General features: G+C 33.6%; 1 protein-coding gene across 1 annotated transcript in view; it reads left to right on the forward strand.

Moving 5' to 3' along the window:
• The window catches only part of LOC308655892 (uncharacterized protein), a gene marked incomplete at its 5' end in the record, with an annotated part of 146,058 nt that overhangs the window by 33,875 nt on the left and 85,527 nt on the right, over positions 1-26,656 (forward strand). Inside the window, one exon of the mRNA XM_081306298.1 lies at positions 2,914-2,971. The remainder of the gene's footprint in view (positions 1-2,913; positions 2,972-26,656) is intronic.

Consider the following 26,656-nt stretch of genomic DNA (forward strand, 5'->3'; position numbering starts at 1 on the left):
ACTTAAAAATGTGGGACATTCTAACAATTAATAGGGTGAATCTCTTTTTGGGTAGGGAAAAGGATCCATAGTAACCAGAATCTTGAATCTTTTCGTTTGTAAAACTGAATCAAGGGGTCAACTCTACTTTCAAATGTGTCCTGTTCTGTTTTGTCTTAATAGGAATTCTTCATGCAACTGAATGGCAGAAAAATTCCTTTAGAACAATTACATTTTCTTTAATTCTGTCTATTCAAGCAATTGAAAGTAAAATGAATGTACAGTCTTTAATTTATCAAAAAAATTCTAATGTGGAAGATGTATCTCAGTGGCAAGGCTCTTGCCTAGCATGTGTGAAGTACTGGGTTCAAATATCCAATACCATCCACATATACATACACACACACATAAATGAATCATGTTTTCAGTGTCACATTTAAGAAATTTTTTTCAACTTTGTTTTGTTTTAGAATTTTAATTGCTTCATACACTTAAGTCTGTGATTCATTCTACGCTAATTTTTGTCTGTTGTGTGAGATAAAGATCTCAATTCATCTTTTGGCATGTTGATATCCAATTTTCCTTGAATAATTTGTTAAAAAACCATCCTGGGCTGGGGCTGTAGCTCAGTGGTAAAGTGCTTGACTTGCATGTGTGAGGCACTGGGTTTTATTGTCAGCAAAACATAGACACATATTATCTTTATTTATTTTTATCTACAACCAAAAATATATATATATATACACACACACACACACACGTGTGTGTGTGTGTGTGTGTGTGTGTGTGTGTAAATGCCTGTCCCTTCCCCATTGAATTTCTTTGGCACCTTTGTTGACCTTTCATATAAGCATTTATTTCTTAATGTAAGGAATATTTCTGGGCTCTCAGTTTTATTTCAATGATCTGTTATCTTTTTGCTAGTACATTGTTTTGGTAACTATTGCTTTATGTAAAGTTTTGAAATTGGAAAATGTAAGTTTTCAGCTTTGTTATTTTTTTTTCAAAATTGTTTTGGCATTATAGGTATTTCACAATGCTGTATAGATTTTAGTATCATCTTGTCAATTTCTGCCAAAACCTTCTAAATTTTGATAAGGATTATGTTGAATATGAGCCAATCAGGGGAGAATACCCATCTCGGCAATAATTGAACATTTGGTATTGGGGATATAGTTCAGTTGGTAGAGTGCTTGCCTTGCATGCACAAGGCACTGGGTTCAATCCCCAGCACCCCATCCTCAACCCATTCCACTCCCTCCCCACTACACACACACACACACACACACACACACACACACACACACAGAAGTTTTTACTCCATCTTTTGAACGTAATTTGTCTTTTTTTAAAAAAAATATAACCTCTCTACTTGCTTTTTTTGTGTGTGTGTGCTGTTTGCTTTTAAAATTTTTTTTTCTTTTAGTCATAGATGGGCACAATAACTTTATTTATTTATTTTTATGTGGTGCTGAGGATTGAACCCAGTGCCCTCACACAAGCCAGGTGAGCTGTCTACCACTGAGCTACAACCCCAGCCCCCTGTTTGCTTTAAAAAAAATAATTTCAGCCTTGTAGAGTTTTAATTTTAATTGTTGATTTTTTGCTAAGAGCCATAGCCAAGTAGTATGATGCGTGGCATTTTTGGTTGAAAGGTGAGGCTAGCAAGCCATTGAGATGATATGATTATGTTAAGATCTGCATTCATATGGATATTAGACCCCTGCTGTCCACCTCAGCCTGCTATGGGACTCCTGGAGAGTTCCCATTGGTTGGGGAAGTGCGGTAGGAGGGAATTCCGGAGGAGGGATTTCCTGTTGGAGTGTGTGCCAGGGAGAACGCCACGTGTGTGGGTCGGCATATTTCCCAAGAGCATACAGGGCATTGGCAGGAATTTAAAAATAAAGTTTGTTCCTGTTTGAGTGGATCGTGATTTTGTGCCTAGCCAGACTTCGGCAATTTTTAATTGCAAATAACTTAAATTTATTTTTTTATGTGGTGCTGAGGATCAAATCCAGTACCTCTGCCACTAAGCCACGATCCCAGACTCCTCTGCTTGCTTTTAACAATTTTATTTTTGTTTTAAAATAGGCTTATAATGATAGTTGGGCAGGGATTTTCTTTAATTTATAGTGCTTGGGAGTTTGGAGCTTCTTGAATATGTGGATTGGTGTCTTTAATCATTTCTGGAAATTTTCTCTTTAAATACCATTTTTTTCTTCAAATTTGAATTGTAAGATGCACTGTTATATACCACTAAAATAGCATAAAAGTCTTATTAGTAGTACTGTGTTATTTTTTTCCCCTCCAGTGCTGGGAATCAAACTCACGACCTTGAGCTACCACTGAGCTATACCCCAGCTCAATAATAGTACTATGTGATATATGAAATGATCACACCGATTTTGGTTGCTTTGATATTTGTCCTTTTCCCAAAGGAAATGGTAAATGTTTTCTCAATGGCATTGCTTGAACATAATCTTTTATATTTTTTATCTCTATAAGAAATAATGCACAATATCATATGCTTATAGTTTTCTCTTTTCCTGTAAATATTTAGTTGATTTACAAGAATCTAATAACCACTTAATTATTGCTATAATTTCAATTGTGAGCATTTGCCTCATGAATATCAGACTGTGTGCCCTTTTATATACACTTTTAAAAAACTTTTCTGAAGTACAATACATATCCCAAAAACTACTGTGGTTTGAGTGTGCACCCAAAGTTCATGTTGGAAACTTAATCCCCAAGGCAACTGCATTAAGATCTGTAGGGCATCACAGTTCTGCACTCATGAAAGTATTAATGTTGTTACCTTGGAGTAGGTTAGTTATTGAGAAACTAAGACTTATTATAAAAATCAAGTTTAACCCTTTCTTGCTTTCTCTCCTGCCTCTCTTCCCCTTCTACTTTTACCATGGGGTGACATAGCAAGAAGTCCTAACCAGATGCAGGCTCCTTGACCTTGGACTTCCCAGTCTCCAGAACTGTAAGAAATAAATTTCCTTCTTTATAAATGACCAAATCTGTGGTATTGTGTTGTACCAACACTAAATGGACTAAAACTATAGCTTCTCAATGCTAATGTAGAATTTTTAATGATATTTAATTAGTAATTAAAAAATTATTTATTGTTGACAGTGCACAAAGGTGAAGTAAGGACAACATGAATAGCACAACACATGATTATTGCTGACTGGAGAATAGTAGTCCTAAAAAACCCACCAATTTTGAGATGTATCTTGATTTTCAAGATATTTAAAGTTTGTAAATTGCCATTAATGAATACGGGATTGCTTCTGCCTATATTTTTTCTTTGGTCATTCTGGAACTGAGCGTAAACACATTTAAGATTTTCTCAGCCTTCTGTGCATACTAATTCCTAGATAGTTTTCTGAATTGTTCTTCTTATCTATCTTCCAATCCTCTACTTTTCTGGCTTTGATATGCTGCTAAAACAATGCATTGAATTTTAAATTTCAGTAACTGAATTTTTCAATTTTAGAAATTTAATTAGGCTTTTTTTCAAATTACTTTTATAATTTTTATAGTTTTCTATCCCTGCAGATATTTTCAAGCATGCCATTTAAAAGTATAGTAAGCATTGTTTTATATTCTGTATCTGGTAATTCTAATATCTGAAGTCTTATTAGGTTGCTGTCAGTTGTCCTATCTTTTTGCAGGTTTTTTCCCATGGTGCTTTGTTTCCTTGTCTGCAGGGTTATCTTTCTCATTCCTCTTGAAAACTTATTGAAGAGTCTTGGAGGCTTAGAATGAAGATACTTTCTTTTTGTAAGAATTTGAATTTGCTTTTGCTAAGGAACCTAGGATCATTTATCAAAATCATAGCTTTAAGTCCCTTATCAATCAAAGTGATGAGAGCAAATCCCCAGGAAGGCCAGCCTGTAGCTGAAGATTTTTCAAGACAGAAGTTTTTCCCTTCTTTTTTCTTTTCCTTTCCTCTCCTGTTTCTCTTAGTGTCTAAGCAATCTTTGCTAATGTCCTGGGGGTGTGGTGAGGAACAGGGAGGATATGTTTCATCTTAGTTCCATTTTGGGGTCTAACTTAATGTGGAGAGGGTTTTTTTTTTATTAGACACCTCATGTTAGGTGAGCCTCAATTTCTAAATCCCTTGCCTTCAGTGTTTCAGAATTAAAGTTTATATATTCTTACTGGAAAATGTCCTGAAAGCAAAATTGGCTCAGATGTCTAATGTTATGCTCATCAGAGAGGTAAACACTGTTTTTATTTTTTTATTTTTATTTTTTTTAACTTTGCCCAGATTGATTTATCAATCGATCGATCGATTGATCTATTTATTTAGTGGTGCTGGGGATTGAACCCAAGGCCTTGTATATGCAAAGAGAGCACTCTACCAATTGAGCTATATCTCCAGCCCCTACTCAGAATTTGACTAACAGTTCCTCATTATCTTGTGAGCTCACCACTTTTATTTATTTATTTATTTTTCCTTTAATTTTTATTGTTGGTTGTTCAAAACATTACATAGTTCTTGACATATCATATTTCACACTTTGATTCAAGTGGGTTATGAACTCCCATTTTTACTCCCATTTATACAGATTGCAGCATCACATCAGTTACACATCCACTGTTTTACATATTGTTATACTAGTGTCTGTTGTATTCTGCTGCCTTTCCTATCCTCTACTATCCCCCATTCCTTCCCCTCCCATCTTCTCTCTCTACCCCATCTACTGTAATTCATTTCTCCCCCTTGTTTTTTTTTGAGCTCACCACTTTTAGTAATTATATTTAAAAATGCCTGCATTGGGGCTGGGGCTGGGGCTCTGTGGTAGTGTACTTGGCTAGCATGTGGCACTGGGTTTTATTCTCAGCAACACATATAAATAAAAAAATAATAAAATAAAGGTCTATCAATGACTAAATTAAAATAAATTTTAAAAAATGCCTGAATTTTCAGTTTTTAGTAAAAGGGATGGCTTTAATCACTGGGGGGTGGGGTAGGGTAAATTTTCCTACCAGGAGACATTGGTAATTTCTAGAGGCATTTTTCATTGTTAGATCGGGAAATACTAGTATCTAGTGGGTAGATGTATAGGTCAGCTCCCCAAAGAATTATCTAGACCCAAATGTTAATAAAGTAAAAGTCTAAATAACCTAAACTTCCATTACAGAAAATAGAAACCCAAGAAAATAGTTTACAATTTCAAAATTTGGAAGTATTAACAAATAATAACATACTTTCACAAATTTTATTTTATACTAACTAATTTATACTGAATTTTATGTTCCAACTGTAGAAATTTTCTTAAATCACTTTTTTGTGTTCAGGAGCATTACTATATAGTATGTTTTTTCCTCATACTTGTTAGCAGGGAAAAAACTAGGGTGAGGTGAGCAAAGTGATAGCTTCAGGCACAAAACCCACAATAAACAAAATACCAAAATTTTATGTAAAGAATGAATCACTGGGCTGGGGATGTGGCTCAAGCGGTAGCGTGCTCGCCTGGCATGCGTGTGGCCCGGGTTCGATTCTCAGCACCACATACAAACAAAGATGTTGTGTCCGCCGATAACTAAAAAATAAATATTAAAATTCTCTCTCTCTCTTTCTCTCTCTCCCTCTCTCTTAAAAAAAAAAAAAGAATGAATCACTAACATTGCTTTGCCTTGCTGGAACCTGAAGCAAAAGGAAAAATTAGTAATGACTACTTCAAATTTTAACATTTTATTCATCTTAGATTTTTCTGCATTGATTTTGATTGTTCACAGTTGTGCATTAAAATATTTATTGTAATATCTGTTTTTTTTTGGGGGGGGGACCCTTTTAAATGTGCACAGAAGGACTATCTTGCCCTCCCTGTCATAATCTTGGCCCTGCTTATGGTGAGCCTTTCTGACTAGGTAGCTCACACAAGGATGACACAGGGATTTTATTTCTAGGGTACAGATGTTTGCTTTGCTGTTTTAATATAAGAGTAGAGGAAGGTTTGAAGGAAAATGTTGTTGTTCATGTTTTTAATTGTCTTTAATTATACTTACAGTAAAAATTCTTGTACAGTGGATTCAAGATGTTTTAGTCTGCTTTGAATCACTATGATAAAAATGCCTGGTGAGAACACCTAGAAGAGAAAAAGTTTATTTGATGCTCAATTTTGCTCATGGTTCAGAATTCTTCATCTATGGATTACCTGTCCATTGCTCTAGTCAAGGTGAGATAGCACATCTGGGGGAGAAGGGACCATAGAGAAGATATACCCTTCTGGGGCACACACCTAATGACCCACCTCCTCCAGCCATGGCCCATCTTCCTATAGTTACCAACCAGTCAGTCCATTCAAACTAGGATGGACCAAACAGGTCATGGCTCTTATAATCTAATCATTTACCTCTGAATATTCCTGCACAGGAGATTCTGAGAGATATTTTGTATCCAAATCATAGCATAAGTTAAAGTAGCAAGGATCCTATAGGTGTACTAGTCATAGCAATAAAAAACTGATTTGGTGATTCCAGTTTAAGAGAACAGTCATATAGGAAGCAGTCAATTAATGTCTTTAAGGAGGAGGCATAACTACCAGGTTTAAAGCCAGAATTATTAGGATTAGGGTAATAATTTATATTGAAGGAGACTAAAAGATCTTGGGTTAACATGGTTATTCATAAGGGGAAAAAAGGTAATGAGACCTTATTTATCCTGATTGGGATATATAACAGCTAAGGAAACCTCAGAAGCTTTATGGTAGCCCTGTTTAGCACACGAGAGGGGTGAGGCTCAGAAAACAGTATAGAATCCAGCTGATCAGCATTTATCATCTCAGCTCCCATGCTCCCCAGCCTCAGTGTTGTGATTGACTATAAATAGTAAGAGCACCAGTGTGCACTGAAGTAGTTTAGGTATTTCTTACCTAAGTCAAAATGAACTCAGATACAAAGGTAGGACAGATCCTGCAGGTAGAGGGTGGGGACATTGGTGGACACTATATCAGGGGCTGGGGAAACAAGATGAAGAAAGGCAGTGAGAGCTAATATTAGCAAGTGTTTTGAAGCATTCATTTGTAAGCTGTTAAAGTGAAAATCCATTTTCTTCTATTAAGCCTGCAATATGTGTGTCATCATAAGCACTCTTGTACTTGCACAATAAAAGAGTGACTGTCTTCCTTGTTGGTATTCCCAAGCTTTTTATCCCTAAATCTCTCAATTCCAATTGTATCACAACAATTTTATTGTATTTTTCAGAGGGCAAAAAATGTCTGCTTTGTGTGTGTATCTAAATTCTTTTGAAAGCAAAAGTACTTCTTCATCTCAGCATGCACATTTCTAGAATATGTTCTTGTTTTACATTTTAGCACAACTCTACTAAAACCATAAAAGGTCACTTTTGAGTTAAGTGTCAAGAGTAATGTTAAAACTACCTCTATCTATTTGCATCATGGAGGAAACACTGAAGAATTCAAAGCAATTTTAGTGTTGGAATGTCAGAAAAGTAAATAGATTCTGGCAATCAAGATTTCCTGACAGCCTCTTGAGCCTGTTTATTTAAACATAAGAATGATGGGCTTTCCAAGTAGTATTTTCAGGATGAGCCACAGACCTTGAAATACAAAGGAAAAAAAAGAATCCAGAAATATCTTTATGGAGAATTGACCTTAGCACTCTTTTGCAAGATCTTACCATTTTCTTTTTGTTCCAAGAGGGTATCCAACAATGATAATTATTCATTTTCTCTATGACACATATACCCTCTGATCACCAAACAGACATTGTTGTATATTTATAAAGCAGTGACAACTTTAATATATAATTATTGGAATGATATCAGTGATAATTTTAAAACATTCAGAATAAACTGATGGCTTAGAAATTTATTAAGCTAATTGACATTCCTGTAAGTATTTATAGGCAAGTATATCCTAGGAACTTAGAGATTAGATTTAAAAAAAATTTTTTTGAGGGTCTTGTGTTCTTGTCCAGGCTAGCCTTGAACTTGTGATTCTCCCACCTCAGCCTCTGAAGTAGCTGAGATTACAGGCATGCACCACCAGATCTGCTTTTTAATTACACATCGCAGGTGTATCAAAAAAACTCATGGGCTAATTCCCATAGGTCTACTGGGGATAATGTACTACTGATCTGCCTGAAAGAAGTTGCTTTATTTTTCCTCTGTCTCTACCAAAAGCACCATACAGATTTGATGCAATTCCAATAAAAATCCCAATGACAGTCCTCATAGATATAGACAAAGCAGTCATAAAATTCATCTGGAAAAATAGAGACCCAGAATAACTAAAACAATCCTTAGCAAGAAGAGCGGAGCAGGTTGTATCATTATACCAGAACTTAAACTATACTACAGAGCAATAGTAACAAAAACAGCATGGTATTGACACCAAAATAGACTGATAGACCAATGGTACAGAATAGAGGACACAGAGACAAACCCACATAGATAGAGTTATCTCATATTGGACAAAGGCACCAAAAACATATATTGGAGAAAGGATAGCCTCTTCAACAAATGGTGCTAGGAAAACTAGAAATTCATATATAACAAAATGAAATTGAACTCCTATCTCTCACCATGCACAAAACTCAAAGTGGATCCAGGACCTAGGAACTAAACCAGATACCCTATGCCTAATAGAAGAAAAAGTAGGTCCAAATCTTCATCGTGTCAGATTAGGCCTCGACTTCCTTAATAAGACTCTTATAGTGCAAGAATTAAAATCAAGAATCCTTAAATGGGATGGATTCAAACCTCAGCAAAAGAAACAATCAGGTGAATAGAGAACCTACATTTTGGGAGCAAGTTTTTACCACACGCACATCAGAGCACTAATCTCTAGGAAATACAAAGAACTCAAAAATCTTAACACCAAAAAACCAAATTACCCAATCAATAAATGGCCCAAGGAACCAAATAGACACTTCTTGAAAATGATATACAATCAATCAACAAATGTATGAAAAATGTTCAACTTCTCTAGCAATTAGAGAAATGCAAATCATTTAATCTCACTCCAGTCAGAATGATGGCTATTAAGAATACAAACAACAATAAGTGTTGGCGAGGGTGTGGGGAAAAGGCATACTCATAGATTGCTGGTGGGACTGCAAATTGATACAGCCAATATGGAAAGCAGTATGAAGATTCCTTGGAAAACTGGGAATGGAACCACCATTTGACCCAGCTATCCCACTCCTTGGCCTATACCCAAAGGACTTAAAAACAGCATACTACAGGGACACAGCCACATCAATGTTTATAGCAGCACAATTCACAATAGCTAAACTGTGGAACCAACCTAGATGCCCTTAGTAGATGAATGCATAAAGAAAATGTGGTATATATACACAATGGAAAACTATTCAGCATTAAAAGGGAATAAAATGATGGCATTTGCAGGTAAATGGACGGAGTTGGGGAATATAATACTAATTGAAGTTAGTCAATCCCCAAAAAACAAATGCTGAATGTTTTCTCTGATATAAGGATGCTGATTCATATTGAGGTTGTTGGGGCCAGCATGAGAGGAATAGATGAACTCTAGAAAAGGCAAAGAAGATGGGGGGAAGGGCACAGGGGTAGGAAAGACAGTGGAATGAGATAGACATCACTACCCTAAGTACATGTATGAAGACACAAATGTTGTAACTCTCTTTTGTGTGCAACTAGAGATATGAAAAATTGTGCTCTATATGTATAATATGAATTGTAATGCATTCTGCTATCGTATATAACAAATTAGAATAAATAAAAACGACAAAACATTTATGCAATGTATTTTAACACCATTTTAGAGTTTCATGTTGTCATGTTGTATGGTAATTGTTTAAATTTCCCCCTTAATTTATTATGGGAAATTCATTTAGGAATTCTGTTTCTATTTTAATTTTTTAAAAATTATTTTTAAAGAACAAGCATTAAAATTTTTCCTATCATTTATTTTCTTTTTCTTTTTCTTTTCTTTTTCTTTGGTGGTGCTGGGAATTGAACCCATGGCCTTATGCATGCCAGGCAAGTACTTTTTCAACTGAGCTAAATCTCCAACCCTATTTTCACATTTTTAATTTGATTTTCCCCTCCTCTTCTCTTTGGTATTTTTCTTTAGTTATGCTTTTATAATGGCTAAAGTCATACCACAGAAATGGTCAAAGAGAGAATCTCTCTTACAGATGAACAAATATAAGAACTTATTCCTTCATTCTCTTTCTATTGGGTCTCTCAGTTTCAGGATGGCTTTCTAAAATCTCTTGCTCTAGGAACACATGAGTTAACTTTCCTTAACATATGTTTTGCTCTGCAGATGTCATATTCAGCCTTTTGGAAAAGATATTGCTTCCTGAAATTGTATACCATCCAACTCCTATAGATGTCTGTTTTAAAATCTGTGTTTTCTGAAACAGATAGTTATTGGATTTTGGATGAATAGTGAAAACAGAGAACCAAGAATTTGGAGAATCCCACTTGGGAGATGATCTTTCATGTAAGATGCCTAGCTTCATCTTGCTGATAATCAAAGTGGTGATGAAGCCACTGTAAAAATGCTCAGAGGAGGGGTTGGGGTTGTGGCTCAGCAGTAGAGGGCTTGCCTAGCACGTGAGAGGTCCTGGGTTCAATCCTCAGCACCACATAAAAATAAATAAATAAAAGTATTGTGTCCAACTACAACTAAAAAACAATTATTAAAAAAATGCTCAGAGGGCTGGGGATGTGGCTCAAGCAGTAACGCGCTCGCCTGGCATACGTGCGGCCCGGGTTCGATGCTCAGCACCACTTACAAAATAAAAGATGCTGTGTCCGCCGAGAACTAAAAAATAAATATTAAAAAAAATTCTCTCTCTCTCTCACTCTCTTTCTCACTTTCTCTTTATTAAAAAATGCTCAGAGGAGGTAGGCCAATAGAAAAGTTTTTAAGTCAGTCTTGATATAGCTTTTATACCAGTTGGATCCTATTATTTCCTAGATAATCCACTTCTCAGCCTTGCAGGGCCATAGGAAAATCCTTTGGGTGTAAGGTCCTCAGCTCTCTTTTTTTCATTATTGGAATTAAGAATGTATTTATGAACACTAAGGAAAATAAAAGTTTCTTTTTATTAGTGCATATTAATTATGCAGAAAAATAGGTTTCATTGTGGCATAGTAGGAAATGCATATAACATAGTTTGAACATATCCATCCTCCCATTATTCTTTCTTATCCCTCTTTTTTCCCCTCTCCCTGGTCTCTTTCCTCTTCTCTAAGAATCTCTCTGAAAATGGAAATTTTTTAATCAGTAAGTTTTATTTTAATTTTTGTTTCTTTTTAGTTATATATAACATTAGGATTTATTTTTACATAGTCAAAAAACATATAGGGGCTGAGGTTGTTGTCATAGAGCACTTGCCTAGCATGTATGAAGCACTAGGTTCAATTCTCAGAACCACATAAATAAATAAAATAAAAGTCCATTTAGAAGTAAAGAAAAGAAAAGAAAAGAAAAACCATAGAATATAATTTGCTCAAGTTCAGTCCATAGTGTTTTCCTTTTCTCTCCCCTACTTCCTCCCTCTGTTCCCTTCCCTTACTTCTATTCTACTGATCTTTCTGCTATTTTATTTATTTATTATTTTTGGTTAATGTCTTGCAGATATACATGATGGTAAGATTCACTGTGGTATATTCATATATGTATAAAGGAAACTTTGGTTAGATTCATTTCATTGTTCTTCCCTTATCCTATTCTCCTTTTCCCTCAAAAATGGAAATATTGATACTAAGAATTACATGATTTTAAAATATGGAATATGGGATTTATTTTCACTAAATTAATTCACTACTATATTGTCTTATTTTAATGTTAAATTAAAAGAAGTCTTTATTTTGTTATTTATCAATCTTATTTGAAATTCTTTATTCAAGTTGTTGAGTGAGTAATATTTCATCTCAAGAAAGATCTGAGTATAAAATAAAGAGACTCATTATAGTAGGAAAAACAGAAGGCATTTTGTTAGAAGACCTGAATGGGCATCTTTGTAGTATTACTTATTAGCCAAGTGACCTTGGATAAATCAGGTAACCTTTACTTAAATTTAGCTTTTTTGTCTGTATAAGAGGCATGACAAAATTATCTCACGGGGTTAACTGTAAAACTTAAGTTAGTGTTTTTAAGGGTGCTTTATAAACTATAAAGGGTGCATTATTCTAAGTGATATCCTTGTATATTTCACTTGTATACTTGGTAAGTTGTTTTCTTAGGGTATGTTTTGAGAGCCAATAAAGATACAATACTTAAAGTCAGACTCCATTTTTGTCTTATTAGAGGTGTGACCTAAACTCTCTTAGCCTCACTTCCCTCTTCTGTAAAATGAGACTATACCTCTTCAGGTGATTGTGAAGATTAAATCTGCTAATCCATGGGAAGCACTTCCAATAGTGTCTAGCATATTCAACAGATGTTACCTATCATCATCACTATCCATAATGACTATTTTTATGCTTAGATTTAAAAGGAAACTCTTTTCCCAACTTAAAATTTGTATTTATCATTTATCAAATGGTTTCCTGGCTATGAAGTTTCAAGGTAATTAATTTTTCCTTAGTGGTGAATGTGTATATAAACACAGTGATACAGTTTTTTTTTTTTACTTAAAACTCATTTATGTAATACTTGTTTCAAAAAATAGATATTCTTGATAGATTGTCTGCATACATAATTTTGGTAAATATTGTTATGTTTTGGGTACTGTAAACAAATTCAAAAAATAACTCCTGAAAACAAATCCTTTAAATAATAAATGACATTATTTTATTCACTCTTAAGGTAAATTTTCACCATTTAAAAAAGAAACCTGTCTATATTTGTTCTCATTACTAATGTGTGAAAATCAATTAATTAATCTATTTTAAAAGATTCACCAAAATGATCAAAGCAGCAGCCTTGAAAGATTAGTTGAAACATGATAATGGATTTAATAAAGTAATTTCTTCAGATAAATGCTTAATGTAAAGTCTGACTAAACCAAAGATTACAGTTTTAAAAACATATGAATAACTAAAAGATTCCTGGGCTTTCTTTTGTATACTGATATACTTAGCAAGATATAAAGCATTGTGACAATTTAAATTAACTTTTAATATTCAGGTCAAAAACTGATGCTTTTTTTTGGGGGGGGGAGGTTATATGCAAGCCTTGACTTATACCACTTCTAGTTTAAGCATAATTGCTTTCACATTTGTGTGTTAATGCTTTGATGAAGTGCACAATGTGAAAGTGAATTAAATGACTGATGCTTGCTGTATAATCCAACATTGATTTCAGCCAGTCAAAATGTTACAATTCTGGCTCAACCACAAGAAGAGTCTGAAGCTCTTGGTTTCTGTGACAATTCAAGGTCAGGTGACCTGGATATGTCTTGCCAAGCTGTTCCTGTGGAATAAATAGGCTGTTGGCAAACAGGATGGCTAAGCATTCTCTCTCAAGATTTCCAGTCCACAAAGTATGAGACAGCTGGGCAAGGGTCAAAGGTGAAAGGTAATAAGCCATTCTGGGCCTGTTCTTTTGTGGAGCCTTTGGCTGCCTTTCAGACCGAGGTCTTGGAAATAGTTCATACAAAGGCCTTCTGCCAACAGACTACTGAGAATTGGCTCAGGCAGAGTTCTGTTACAAAATCCTCTTCTTCTTTTTCTCTCTGTGTTGGTGTCTGAAACTTATAAAAATGCAAGGATTTTTATATAAAAACTGAGGATGTAAGGGAAAGAATCAAATAAATTCATGTATATACAATGAATATAGAACAACTTTTCTTTTTAGGGACAGAGGTCCCAAATTAAATTTGTTATAATAAATTCTTGCAAAATTGATTGCAAAATACATTTTAAGAAAAAGAATAAGAATGTTAAAATAACAAAGAAGATTAAAAATTGGCAAAGTTTTGTATCCAATGTTAGCTTTCTAAAGAAGCAACATGTCCTTGTTCTACCTAAGTCACCAGAGATAGTCTTTAAATAGTCTCCTGAGGTATTTTCATTAAGGATTTTATTTAGTAGGATTTGTTATGGTATTGTCTGTTAAGATTTGTAGTGCATTATGGAGAAAAATGGTAAAATTAGGCTTGTTGAAGATTTCTTTCTTTTTGGGAGGGCAGTCCTGGGGATTGAACCCTGGGATACTTAACCACTGAGCCATATTCCCAGCCCTTTTTATTTTTTATTTTGAGATAGAGTCTTGCTAAGTTGCTTAGGGGTTCACTATGTTGCTGAGACTGACTTTGAACTTGCAATCCTCCTGCCTCAGCCTCTGGAGTTGCTGGGATTACAGGCATGTGCCACTACACAGCTTATTCAAGATTTCTTATCTTTCTTTAGATTTACTGCTGTTATTCTTGCTTACAGTAGGAATTCATTTTAGGAGGAGAAAAAACAAAGTAAATAATATATTTGCCTTCTCTACATTAAAGCTTGGCTTGAAGGGCCCGCTTTAGTTACTTAACTGTTAAATTTATCAGCTTACTAGTTTGTTTTCTCTTTTTTGTGGTGTACAATTACAGTTGCAACTTCTATTTTGGTCAAGTTTGGTATATTTTTCCTCTCTGGATTTGTAATATATTGTTAATAAAGATATAGGTACAAGAAATTCTTAGAATAGAAAAAGATGAGGTGAGGGATGATGAAAGATGGAAAAAGAATTATTCCCAAACACAAAGTAGAAGTCATTAGCCCTTTAACTATAAATACACTTCTCTGGGATGGTAGAAATTACAAAGAAAGCACCCAGTTAAATAGAAACATAAAACTATTACATTAGGAAATTTTGTTTACTTCCTAGAAGTGGAACCAAGGCATGCAGTTTGGATTATAACCAGTGAGATCTTGGCTTTCATTATTTTGTCTATACTAATGAGGGTAGGCATGGGAAGGATGGGACTTTCCAATGTGCTTCATGAAGTCTGATTTCTCTCTTCCTTCTAGAACAATCAAACTCACTTTGTATTGCAAACAAAAATTTCTGAGAATATCTTACTTCACAGGTGGTATTTATTTACTTTCTCCAGTAAACCCTAAAAGACAAAAATTCCTTGAAATTTGGGCATTTGCCTTAATTCTTTTTCTTGAATTTCTTGATATCGTGAATACTGCTGTAATATGAGGTATTATACCTGTTGGCAAAATAGTGTTCTTTTCTGTTTTTTCATTAAACAGAGTAAGTTCCATTTCCTTTATTTACTGACTTCCATTTAAGCTATGTTAGACAGTTTGAAGATGGTGACTTTTGAATAATGTATTTAAAACATTTGGACAGATATTTACTTCTTTTTCCCATTTAAAAGTTCTTAAAGAAAAACTTGAAAAATATTTACAAATGTTTAGTTTCTTTTGGTCAAATAAATGTGAAAATCACAGCTCCCTCTGCCCCACTTTGGAATACGTAGAAGCTTTATTTTATATTGCTACAAAAGTGAAGTACTGTGTTATTCTGGTGTTTAAACTATGACCATCATTCACCATTTTCTCTAATGAGCCATTTTCTTTGTTTTGGGCAGGAGATGATAATTCATTTGAATTCATTAGAATTTTCATCACATCTGGTATCATTCTTGAAATTTCCTTGAAGTTTATAGACTGAGAATCTGGTGCTAGATTAAATACTTTCTAATCTAGGTTAAGGCACTCTTCATTCAGTATAACCTATATATTTCTTATTGAATGAATAAGGAGAATATTAATCCAATAAAATCAATACAAAAAATTTCTTCTGTTTGAATCTTATTAAAATATCAACAATTAGTGTACTTTTACGGAACATTTCTTTGAATAATTAGTGGTGCTATCAGTATGTGAAATGGGACTGTAGAATTCTTAGCATTTTCAAGAGATTGATATTCTTTAGAAAGAGGCAAAGATCCAAGTGTTCATCAACAGAAAAGTGGAAAGTAACCAAAATAATTCTATTTCCAAGCTTAAAAGATACAAAAGTAAGCAATTCTGCTTGACTATTAAAAGCTAAAATATTAAACAATCCTTAGTAAGTTTTGAGCATGTGGAAACTATAATGATATATATATATATATATATATCTCCAGTTTTTAATGGGTAGACTATATTTTCTATCTAATTTTTATGATTTATATGATATTTACCAGGTTATGTATATTTGAGATAATTAATAATAGTGAAGATATAATTGTTTCTTTAAAAATATATGATACTGGGCTGGGGATGTGGCTCAAGGGGTAGCGCGCTCGTTTCGCATGCGTGCGGCCTGGGTTCGATCCTCAGCACCACGTACAAACAAAGATGTTGTGTCCGCTGAAAACTAAAAAATAAATACTAAAAAATTCTCTCTCTCAAAAAAAAAAATCTATGATACTTAACATTGAGACTCTAGATAGAGTAATGCTCAATTTGTCTTTCCACAAATAGAAAGGATTTTAAAAAACCTTTACTAGGAGAAATTTCAGTTTATACTGAGCCATCATAGATGAGTAACATTCCAGAAATTCTTCCTAGTAGTTTAGACTTAAGTGTTATTTTGTCTAATTTTTCAAACACAGCATATTATGTTTTAAGTGTTATAATGAACAAAATGTATAGTAGCAGTTGTTGCAGAGTTCCTTCCTATAAAAAATCACACATTCATGACAATTAGGAAATGGATATTGTATATGTATTGCACACTTTGCTTCATGTTAAAGACTAAGGAATACTGTGCAATAGCAACAGAGATGAGGCTTTTCATATGTATTCCAAATAGATAGCATTGTTTTTGAGGTCCTTCCTCTAAAGAACCTGTTTTAGTCAGCTTTTTCACTGCTGTGACTTAAAGACCTAACCAGAACAATTGTAGAGGAGGAAAAGTTTATTTGAGGGCTCATGTTTTTTAGTGGTCTTAGTCCATAGAAGGCCTGCTCCATTCCTCAGGGATGGAGGTGAGGCAGAACACCGTGGTAGAAGAGTGTGGTGGAGGGAGGCAGCTCACATGACAATCAGAAAGCAGAGAGAAGTCTCTGCTTGCCAGATACAAATATATATCCCAAAGCCACACACCCAAGTCCCACCTCCTCCAGCCATACCCTATGACTTCAGTTACCATTCAATGAATCCCTAGCAGGGGATTAATTCACTGATTGGGTTAAGACTCTTATAACCCAATCATTTCTCCTCTGAACCTTCTTGAATTGTCTTAAAAGTGAACTTTTGAAAAAAAAAAAAGTGAGCTTTTGGGGGACATATCACATTGAAACCATACAGTACTTTTTAATGGAATATATATATATATATATATATATATATATATATACTACAAGTTATTACCCAAGTGTACAGTGCATAATTAGTATTAAGGGGCTTCTTAGCATTAGGAGGGTTTGGGCAGTTTTCTGAGTATATCTTTATTTCCTCGCATGTGTGAATATTATTGGGGATATATATTTCATATTTTCTATTTGCATGATAAACAGAATGGAGTCACATCATCATCATACATTTCTTTAAATATATATATTTGACCAAAAAGAAATAAAGAGAAATTAAAATATTCTACTCAATGAGTGTGTGCTCTGGAATGATTGTGAGATATGAATCTGGGATTCCTATCAGTCTCAGGTCCTTTTTGGGTCCTCGGCTGAGTGTGTTTCTAGTGCTTAAAGATATGTAGCTTTTTAAAATACAATATGAAGTATAAGCCAATAAGTTAATCTTGTTCTCAAAGAAAAATGATAACTGTTTATGAGAGTGTGTCCTTCTTTAGTATACCATTGCCTTAAGATTTTTTGACTCTATGCAAATATATCTTATGTATGGACTTTAATTTTTACTTTCATTTTTTGGAGTGCTGGGACCAAATCTAGGGCCTCCATACAAGGTAGATAAACCCTTTACTACTGAGCTACATCCTCAGTCCCATTGTGCTAACTTTAGATCTTAATTCCTGGAATAAAAGTCATTTATCTTTAGTGACTTTTTGTTTAACTAAACATTTTTAATAGTCTGACAGACTATGTTAATCTATGTGAAATCTATGCTAGTAGATTTCAACATCAGTTTGTACCATAATGACCTCTCAGATATATATTTTATAGAATTTGAAGAAGCATAATCCTGAGGGTAAAACCATCAACTTTGAAGCAATCTTCTTTAAACTCAAGTTTATTTACTGCTCTCACCCTCTATTTGTGAACAATAATTTTGTTTCTTTATACTGTCCAAAGTACTTTCCAAATGCATGTCATTTAATCTTGTCTATCATGTAATTGTTATTCATTAAATATTTGAAGAGTGAACAAAGATTTCACATAGACATAATTCTTCTCATTCTAAAGTATGGATGAAGACAAATATATTGTCTTAGAGCTAGAAAATCTGGGTTCCATATTTAAAGTTACATGATCTTTGGAAAATCCCTTAGTTTCCTTAAGATTCTGCTTTTTCATAATTAAAATAGGAATCTTATTCTCTGAAGAGTTATTGACAGGATTTAATGAAATCATCAATGTGAAAATGCTTTGAAACTGTAAGGGTACTTACAAATATAAAACTGGGATCATAGTATTCCAATACACTATCCAATTTAAGACCATCAATTTAATGACATTGGATAAGAACAGTTTAGTGCTGTTGGCTGCTGTTTACACACAACCTCAGATTTAGATATACTAGGTTCACTTACCACTAGGTCTAATATTTATCATAAAAGCAGTTTTTTAAAACTCTTGTTCTCACGAGCACTGCTATGGTTCAGATGGGAGGTATTCTCACATGTGAGACAATACAAGAAGGTTCATCAATGGTTGGATTATGAAAGCCTTAACCTGATTGGTGGTAACTGTACACAGGTAGAATGTCACTGGAGGAGGAGGGTCCCTTGGGGCATGCATTTGGGGTTTTTATTTTGTCTTTGTTAAACAGAGCTCTATCTCTGCATCTTGTTGTCATGTTCCCAGCTGCTTTCCTCTGCCACACACTTCTGCCAAGTGTTCTGCCTCTCCTGGAGCCTCCAGGAATGGAGCTGGCTGTCTGTGAACTGAGACCTCTGAAACCATGAGCCCCCAAATAAACTTTTCCTCCTTAAGATTGTTCTTGTCACATCTTTTTGGTCACAGTAGTGAAAAAGCTGAGTAAAAAAAGCTCAAATATCAAAGCTTATTTTATGCCTGTGATATATTGTGGAAGTCCTTTGATAATAATTTTAAAAATACCAAATTATGAGTGTTTCCTACCCACCTCCACCCACTGAAATTCCCTCAAGATTTTAAATTATGAGTTGACTCACAGTCTCATTCTTCCTGCTTTACCTTGGATTTCCCCCCAGAATATGGAATAAAAGGCTTGTTAAGATGGGTTTTCTTATTTCACTCATTTCTTCTGAAAAGAAGAATCCAAATAAACTTGATTAGTCATGACATTTAAATTTTATGGCTTGAGCATATGGATGATAAGTTTCTGATTATTATTACCAGTAACATTCTAAATCTGTAAGAAAATACTTATTCCATCTTTTTCAAATTTGTTTCACCTTCTGATGAGATCTTTGAGAATATTCTGCAATTATATAGTTAATTTTTTGCTCTTAAATATCTAATACGAATGTACATTGAAATATTGGGATTTGCACAAACATGAAACAAGCAAAGAAACATACAAAAATTAAATCAACACCAGAGAAAGTGTGAAAGTGAAGTATCTAATCAAATAAATTAAAACAAGTTTTTGTTAGAATCATAAAGGGCTAGCAGAAAATATCACAGGTGTATTTTTTACTTGGTTGTAGTTTTCTTTCAGGGAAAGTCTTATCAACTGGAGAAAGCTGCTCATTTCTTTGAACTAAGCTCTGATTTCTCTGAAATCAGATTTTGTATTCCCAAAGCTCCACTCTGCAATACCAGCACAAACATACTTCCGTAGCTGTACAGCTCTTTAAAGAATCGGCAAGAGGGGTCAAGCAATGACTTATTCCAGTTTAGAACCCACCATGCTTTTTTTTTTTTTTTAAAGAAAAACTTGTGGAGTTTTAGAAAAAGAATAAGAATGGACTCTATGAAAACATTTATAAAACAATAGTGTAAATTGATTAAAGAGATTGTATTTGATCAGTGAAAGGTTTAGGAAAATATCTCCATTATGTTCTTCTGTTAACAAACTACATAATGGTTTGGATTAACTGTGTAATTGAATGAATCTATTGTTGTCTAGTGCTTTGTAAGATAGAAGAAATATAATAATCCAAATCAAATAGTGAGATCTGTTCTGATGATGTAAAAGACTCAAATATTATCATCCCAGTTAATAAACTTCCCAAAGGTATACTCCCAGTTTAATACTTACTATTGCTATTATACATTTTAAGTATCTAACTTTACTGTTTGTGATACAATGAAAAGATGAAGAATCAGAACACTTGGGGCATGATTTGGCTTTTCTGCTTATTAGTTTTGTGGCTGTGAATGAGTCACTTGGATTCTCATGCTCTTAATGTCCTCATTTGTAAAGTAGGGCTAATAGTATTTACTCTTATAACTCAAAGGATTGCTGTATAGCTTAAATAAAAATTTATGTGAAAAAACCTTATGAATTATAAAATACTGTTAAATATGCCACCTAAAATACTTCCTTTAGAATGGTTAGTGATATAAAGAAAAAATGATAAATGTAAGTTGTTTATTATATTTCTCTTTACTTAATATGAGAGGTACCAACCAAAATCTTTATTAGGTAAGGCCAGAATACTCCAGAGAGATCAACTGTTTTGTTTATCATCAGTAAAGGATTAGAGAAAAGCTTAACATTGGATGTGGATTTCAAGTCTTGCATATCCTTTTATTTCGAATTTCTTTCATTGTTAGAATTTTGTTATCTTACTTTTTAACTTGTTTACTTCTTGTGAAAATACTCTTAATATGTGTATAAGTGCAGTATATATACATGTAATGCCTATAGACATTTTGTCTATAGAAAAATACTGTAATTGTCTTAAGAAGAGATCCTTTTGAGAAGAAAATTTTATTTGTTAGTTTTTGAGCAGTTATTTGTGCCAGGAACAAGTTAATTGTCTTTATTCCAATACTGTATTTGACCACATTAAGTATGCAAACGTGGCCACCAACTTGTTGGATCCATGATTATTAATTTCTGTTCATATTACATGTCTTTCAATATATCCTTGACATTTTTATTGGATGTTGATAAAGATAAAGATGTTTTCAGTTCATTATCTAAATTTAAGCACAGATTAAAGATGTTAAAAATGGAACACAAAAGAGATAAAAATGGTGTATTTCTTGTATGCATAGCTGCTTGTTGACAATGACCTTTTGGCATTATTTCTGTTCAATCACCTATTTACTGAGGTCCAATTCATATCTAGCAGACAGGAGAGATTTTCTAAAGGTAAAGGAAACAATCACTATTTGTTGTTAATATCATCTGTTGCTTAGCATATATTTATCATCTACTCTAAGCAAGACACTATACTAGATGTAAAAAATAAAGTGGAGTAAAAAGAGATATGTTTTTTGTCCTTATAATTTAGTAGAGAAGATAGGTATTAATCAAATAATTTCAGAATTTGGTCTAAAACTAAAACAGCCAAATAATTAGGAAAGGTTTGTGATCTTGTGAGAACAAAAAATTTAAGAGAACTAGAAAAAGCAGTAGGTACATCTTTAAATTTCTTTAAAAAGAAATGGAAAACTACTCTTTGTAATCAATAATAACATTATTACATGTATGTTGTATATCAGAGTTTTAGTGGTGACAGTTTTGATAAAATTGTGGGTGAGAATAATTTTCCATTGGTTTAGGGACTTAAATACTTTTGATGTAATAAAAAATCCTTTGAAATATATTAAATAATTAATGTTAAATATAAAAAATTGGACTACTGGAGAAAATCCCCATAGTTTTATGTGATCAAAATCAGTGGAATAAATCCATATGAAAAATTACTATCTCTTTACATGTCATTTTCTTATAATGGTGATTCTTCACCTTGAAAAGTAGGAAAATATTACCTTGGGAACTGGCCAAAATAAAATCTTTATCTAAGATATTAAAAATGGAAGCACTACAAATTATATTATTTTTCATGGATTTATTTTTGTTGAAATTTAGCTTTATGAAGGGCATCCACTAGTTTCACTTTAAATTTATCAGTTCTACTTTGTTACATGAACCATTCATAACAGTTGTTTGAACTGCATAGATTGTAAGAAATGAAAAAAAATCTTCTTTTTGTTTGGTACTAGGGATTGAATCCAGGGACACTTACCCACTGATCCACCCCGCTAGCCCCTTTTAGTTTTTATTTTGAGACAGGGTCTCGCTAGTTTGCTTAGGGCCTCACTAAGTTGCTGAGGCTGGCTTCAAATCTTTGATCCTTCTGCCTCAGCCTCCCAAGTTGCTGGGATTATAAGTGTGTACCACCATGCCCTGCCAATAAATGAAAAACAAAACAAAACAAAAATTTCAAAACAAGAATTTTTAGTGTCATGACATAACCATATTTCCTTTTTTATTTTTCATAAGCAAAGCCCAAATCTGACCTTGAAGTTCTTCAACATTAATTGCTTGGCATTTTTTATTCCTAATTACTCTGTTGCATATTATATCTGCTTTCCAGAGTATTTAATTCAATACATCAAGAATTGCCACAACTAAAATGTTTATCTTAAGTGGAATCAAAATGATATTTTAGGGCTGGGGTGGAGCATTTGGTTAGCATGTATAAGGCATTGAGTTTAATTCTCAGCATCAGCACCACATATAACCAAAATAAATAAAATAGAAGTCCCTTGACAACTAAACAAAAAAGATATTTTAGCTGGGTGTGCTGGTGCATGCCTGTAATCCAAGCAGATTGGGAGGCTAAGGCAGGAGGATTGTGAATTCAAAGCCAGCCTCAGCAATTTAGTGAGGCCCTAAGCATCTCAGCAAGACCCTGTCTTTAAATAAAATATTTTTAAAAGGGCTGGGGATGTGGCTCAGTGATTAAGCACCTCTGAGTTCAATTCCCTTTTATCTCCCCCAAAATATATATTGATTACTTTAAAAGTTCTTATTGATTTCTGAAAGACAAGTAAATTACAAATAATGTCAAAGGTTATACACATTCAGCTTTTTCTAGGTTTACAGAGGAAGCTTGTCAGATTGACTTTATCACTGTAGATCTCCCTAAATTAATTTCAATTTTAAATGGATGCTGGAGGTAAAAATCCTTTGTGCATTGGAAAACTGGAGGAAGAAAAATGTATGTTGTTGAGTTATATATTTTTATTTTTTCAAATTCAACTTGATTTGTAATTTTTTTTTGTATGGAAAACATGCATTTTAAAATTTTAAATAGGATTTTGGAGGCATTGTACTCTAATTTATTTGTATTTCAGTATTTCTATTAAGGCTCTTCTAAATCTTGATACTTGGTATGTACCTTTTTTTCCCTTTAAAAATTTTAGAAAATTTTAAATGATATTCTGAAATTTTATAACTAGTAACTAGGATGGTGTAGCTCTCCTTTCTGCTTAGGTGTTTTCAATTTAGATTTGTCAAAGAGTAACAGTTTATTGCCTGGTTAGTATTTGGTACGGAATATTTAGTGCTGGGTGTTACTAGAAATACTAGCTGAAAATACACATTGAGTATTCCTTGAATAAAATGCTTGGAACAAGAAATGTTTAGGATTTTCATTTTTTAAAAAATATTTGGAATATTTACATATACCTAATGAAATATCTTGATAATGGAACTCAAGTCTAAACCTGAAATTCATGTATGTTTTTATTAACTTTATGCAGATAGTGTGAAGCAATTTCATACATTTTTGGTGTGCCTGTGTTTTTTATTAACTTGTCACATGAGGCCAGGTGTGGAATTTTCCACTTGTGGCATCTTATTTGTACTAAAAATGTCTTGGATTTGGGAATATTTTAGATTTTGGGTTTTTAGATTAGGGAAACTTAACTTCTATATTTAACATCTATGTTTTTTCTCTTTCCCCTTTCAATCACTGGACTTAAAACAAGTGTTCCTTTAAGTAGCCCTGCATTTCACATCTGATCTTGTTATGCTGACTTTGAGTATTTAATAATAGACCATGAAAGATAAGAGTATTTTAAACTACATTGTAATTATATTCTGAAATACACTGTAATCCTATCCATTAACTGGGATTTATAACTTCACCACCATATTTCTCAAGCCTTCTGACTAGGAGTAGAATTACACCACCAACTTTCCTAGTTCCCCATGTTGCAGGCAGCAAATTGTGGGACTTCTCAGTCAAATCCTCAGAATAAATGTCTTCATAGATAAATAGATATTAAGTACATAGATGCATATGTAGATGACAGATAGAAGGACAGACAGACAGATCCTATTGGTTCTGTTTCTCTGGAGAATGCTGACAATACAGTGAACAACTATCTATCAATTCCTAATGATGGTCTCCATTAGGTTTCCATGAGGGTCAACTCTTGTAAATAGGAAGTATAAAAATTTTCCTCCCTTTTGAATAAAGGGTATTCTGTTTCCTTGTACTTTCCAAGCTGAATTTCCTCCCATATTTCTATACGGATGTTCAAGAAGAATAGTGCCCCATCTAAATTGGGAAATTAGCTAACGACAGGAAACATTTGTTCACTGTATTTGTCAGCATTCTCTAGAGAAACACAGGATCTGTCTGTCTGTCCTTCTGTCATCTACCTATGCATCCATGTACTTAATATCTATTTATCTATGAAGATATTTATTCTGAGGATTTGACTGAGAAGTCCCATGATCTGCTGCCTGCAACATGGGGAACTAGGAAAACTGGTGGTGTAATTCTATTCCTAGTCAGAAGGCTTGAGAAATATGGTGGTGAAGGTATAAATACCAGTCAAATGGCACAAAATATGTGTCCTAGGAGGTCAGATAGTCAGGGAGGAAGCAAATGTGACAAATTCCTTCTTTTCCCTCTTGATCTATTCAGGTCCTCAGTGGATTGAATGACGCCCAATCACTGGGGAGGACCATGTACTTTACTGAGTTTACTGATTCAAATGCTTATCTCATCTAGACACACCTTCAGGATACACTTAGAAACAATGTTTAATCTAAGTACCCTGTGGCCCACTCAAGGTGACACAGAAAATCATTGCTAATTTAAACTCTATGTATACTTTATGAAAGGTGATAAAGGTCAGGAATGTCTCAATAATTTTGCCATACATTAAAGAGTAAGAGATAATTATTTGTCATTTCCTGCCATTTACCACCATTCAAAATAACCCTAAAGTTTCCCCATTTAGTAACAGTATGCAGGTCAGTCAGAAAAGATCATAAATAATCAGTCTTCTCTCCTCTGATCTGGATATTTCTGTCACACACTAAGTGATGTAATTAAAAGTTGTGTGATTGAGTAGCACACAGAGACCCAATTCTTTTGCATTCTTTGGCTACATGATAACTTGGACAGAACACTGAATGAACTGAGCTATCTGGCAAGTGTTATAATTTGGAACAGTTGAGTTTGTCTTTCTTTCTTATTAAGATCTTCAGTATTTTATAAAATTCATAAATATACATCGGAACTATGCATAAGCTTTGGGTTTTTGTGAGTCAAAAACATTCATGTGAACAAGTATGCAATTTATATAATCAATTTTCTATCGAGGGTCTGGGGATATTCACAATAAAATAGCTTTAGGATTTTAAATGTTGATGATAAGACCCACTAAAAGTCATAGCTACCTAGTAAAAAAGCCTCTCTGAAAAATGAGCTTCTCTGAGAGCCATGGATCATTTACTGACTGATCATATGATTTACTCTCTTCTCTCTTTTCCTATTTTGTCTGTGGACAACTAGAGGCTCCAGACAGCAGTAAGGGAATTTGGATTTCCAGTGTGAAGATTTTATGCAAAGAAATGATTATTATAAATAAATCATTAAGTATATATTTGAAGGAAGAAATGAAACTTGATTGAAATTTCTGAACTTAAATAGTCAGTGAACTCAGAGATTCTCTAGTTTAGTCTATACATACAAGGAAACTTAGATAAATAGAACACAGAAAGTTAATATAAACTGGAACTATAAAGTTAGTAAAAACTTCTCTGTCTTGTCCAGTGCTATTTTCAGTTTTTTTTTTTGGGGGGGGGTGGGCAGTCCTGAGGATTGAACCCAGGGCCTTGCGCATGCTAGGCAAGTGCTCTACCACTGAACTATCTCCCCAACCCTCTACTTTCAGTATTTTTATTTGATTATTCTGATTTTATCTATAAGATAGACTTACAGTTGTCTCCTGCTCTGCCAATATGATATTTGCTAGCCAAATGTAGCTATTTATATTTAAATTAATTAAAATAAAACAATTCAGTTTCTTAGGTACACTCGCTACACTACAAGTGTTCAACACCCCACAGAGCTAGAGACTACTGTAATGGACAGTGCAGATACTGAACATTTTTATCATTGTAGAAAGTTGTTTGTAGTTTCTTCAACTTCATATATATTTTATCATACTGAACGTATTCTGGAGCTTGTTTTTTTCACTCAGCATTATACTTGTGAGATTTATTTACAATGACATGTGAAGCATCTTTTCCTCATATACTGTAATTTATTTATTCATTGATTTATGGACATTTAGTTTCTGTCCATAAATCAACAAATAAATATATTTATTTATTATTTATTAATTAATAAAGTTTTTAAATGTTAAAATAATGCTGTATGTT

The sequence above is a fragment of the Spermophilus citellus genome (assembly GCF_964194105.1).
Source record: "Spermophilus citellus genome assembly, chromosome: 1".
Classification (NCBI taxonomy): domain Eukaryota; kingdom Metazoa; phylum Chordata; class Mammalia; order Rodentia; family Sciuridae; genus Spermophilus; species Spermophilus citellus.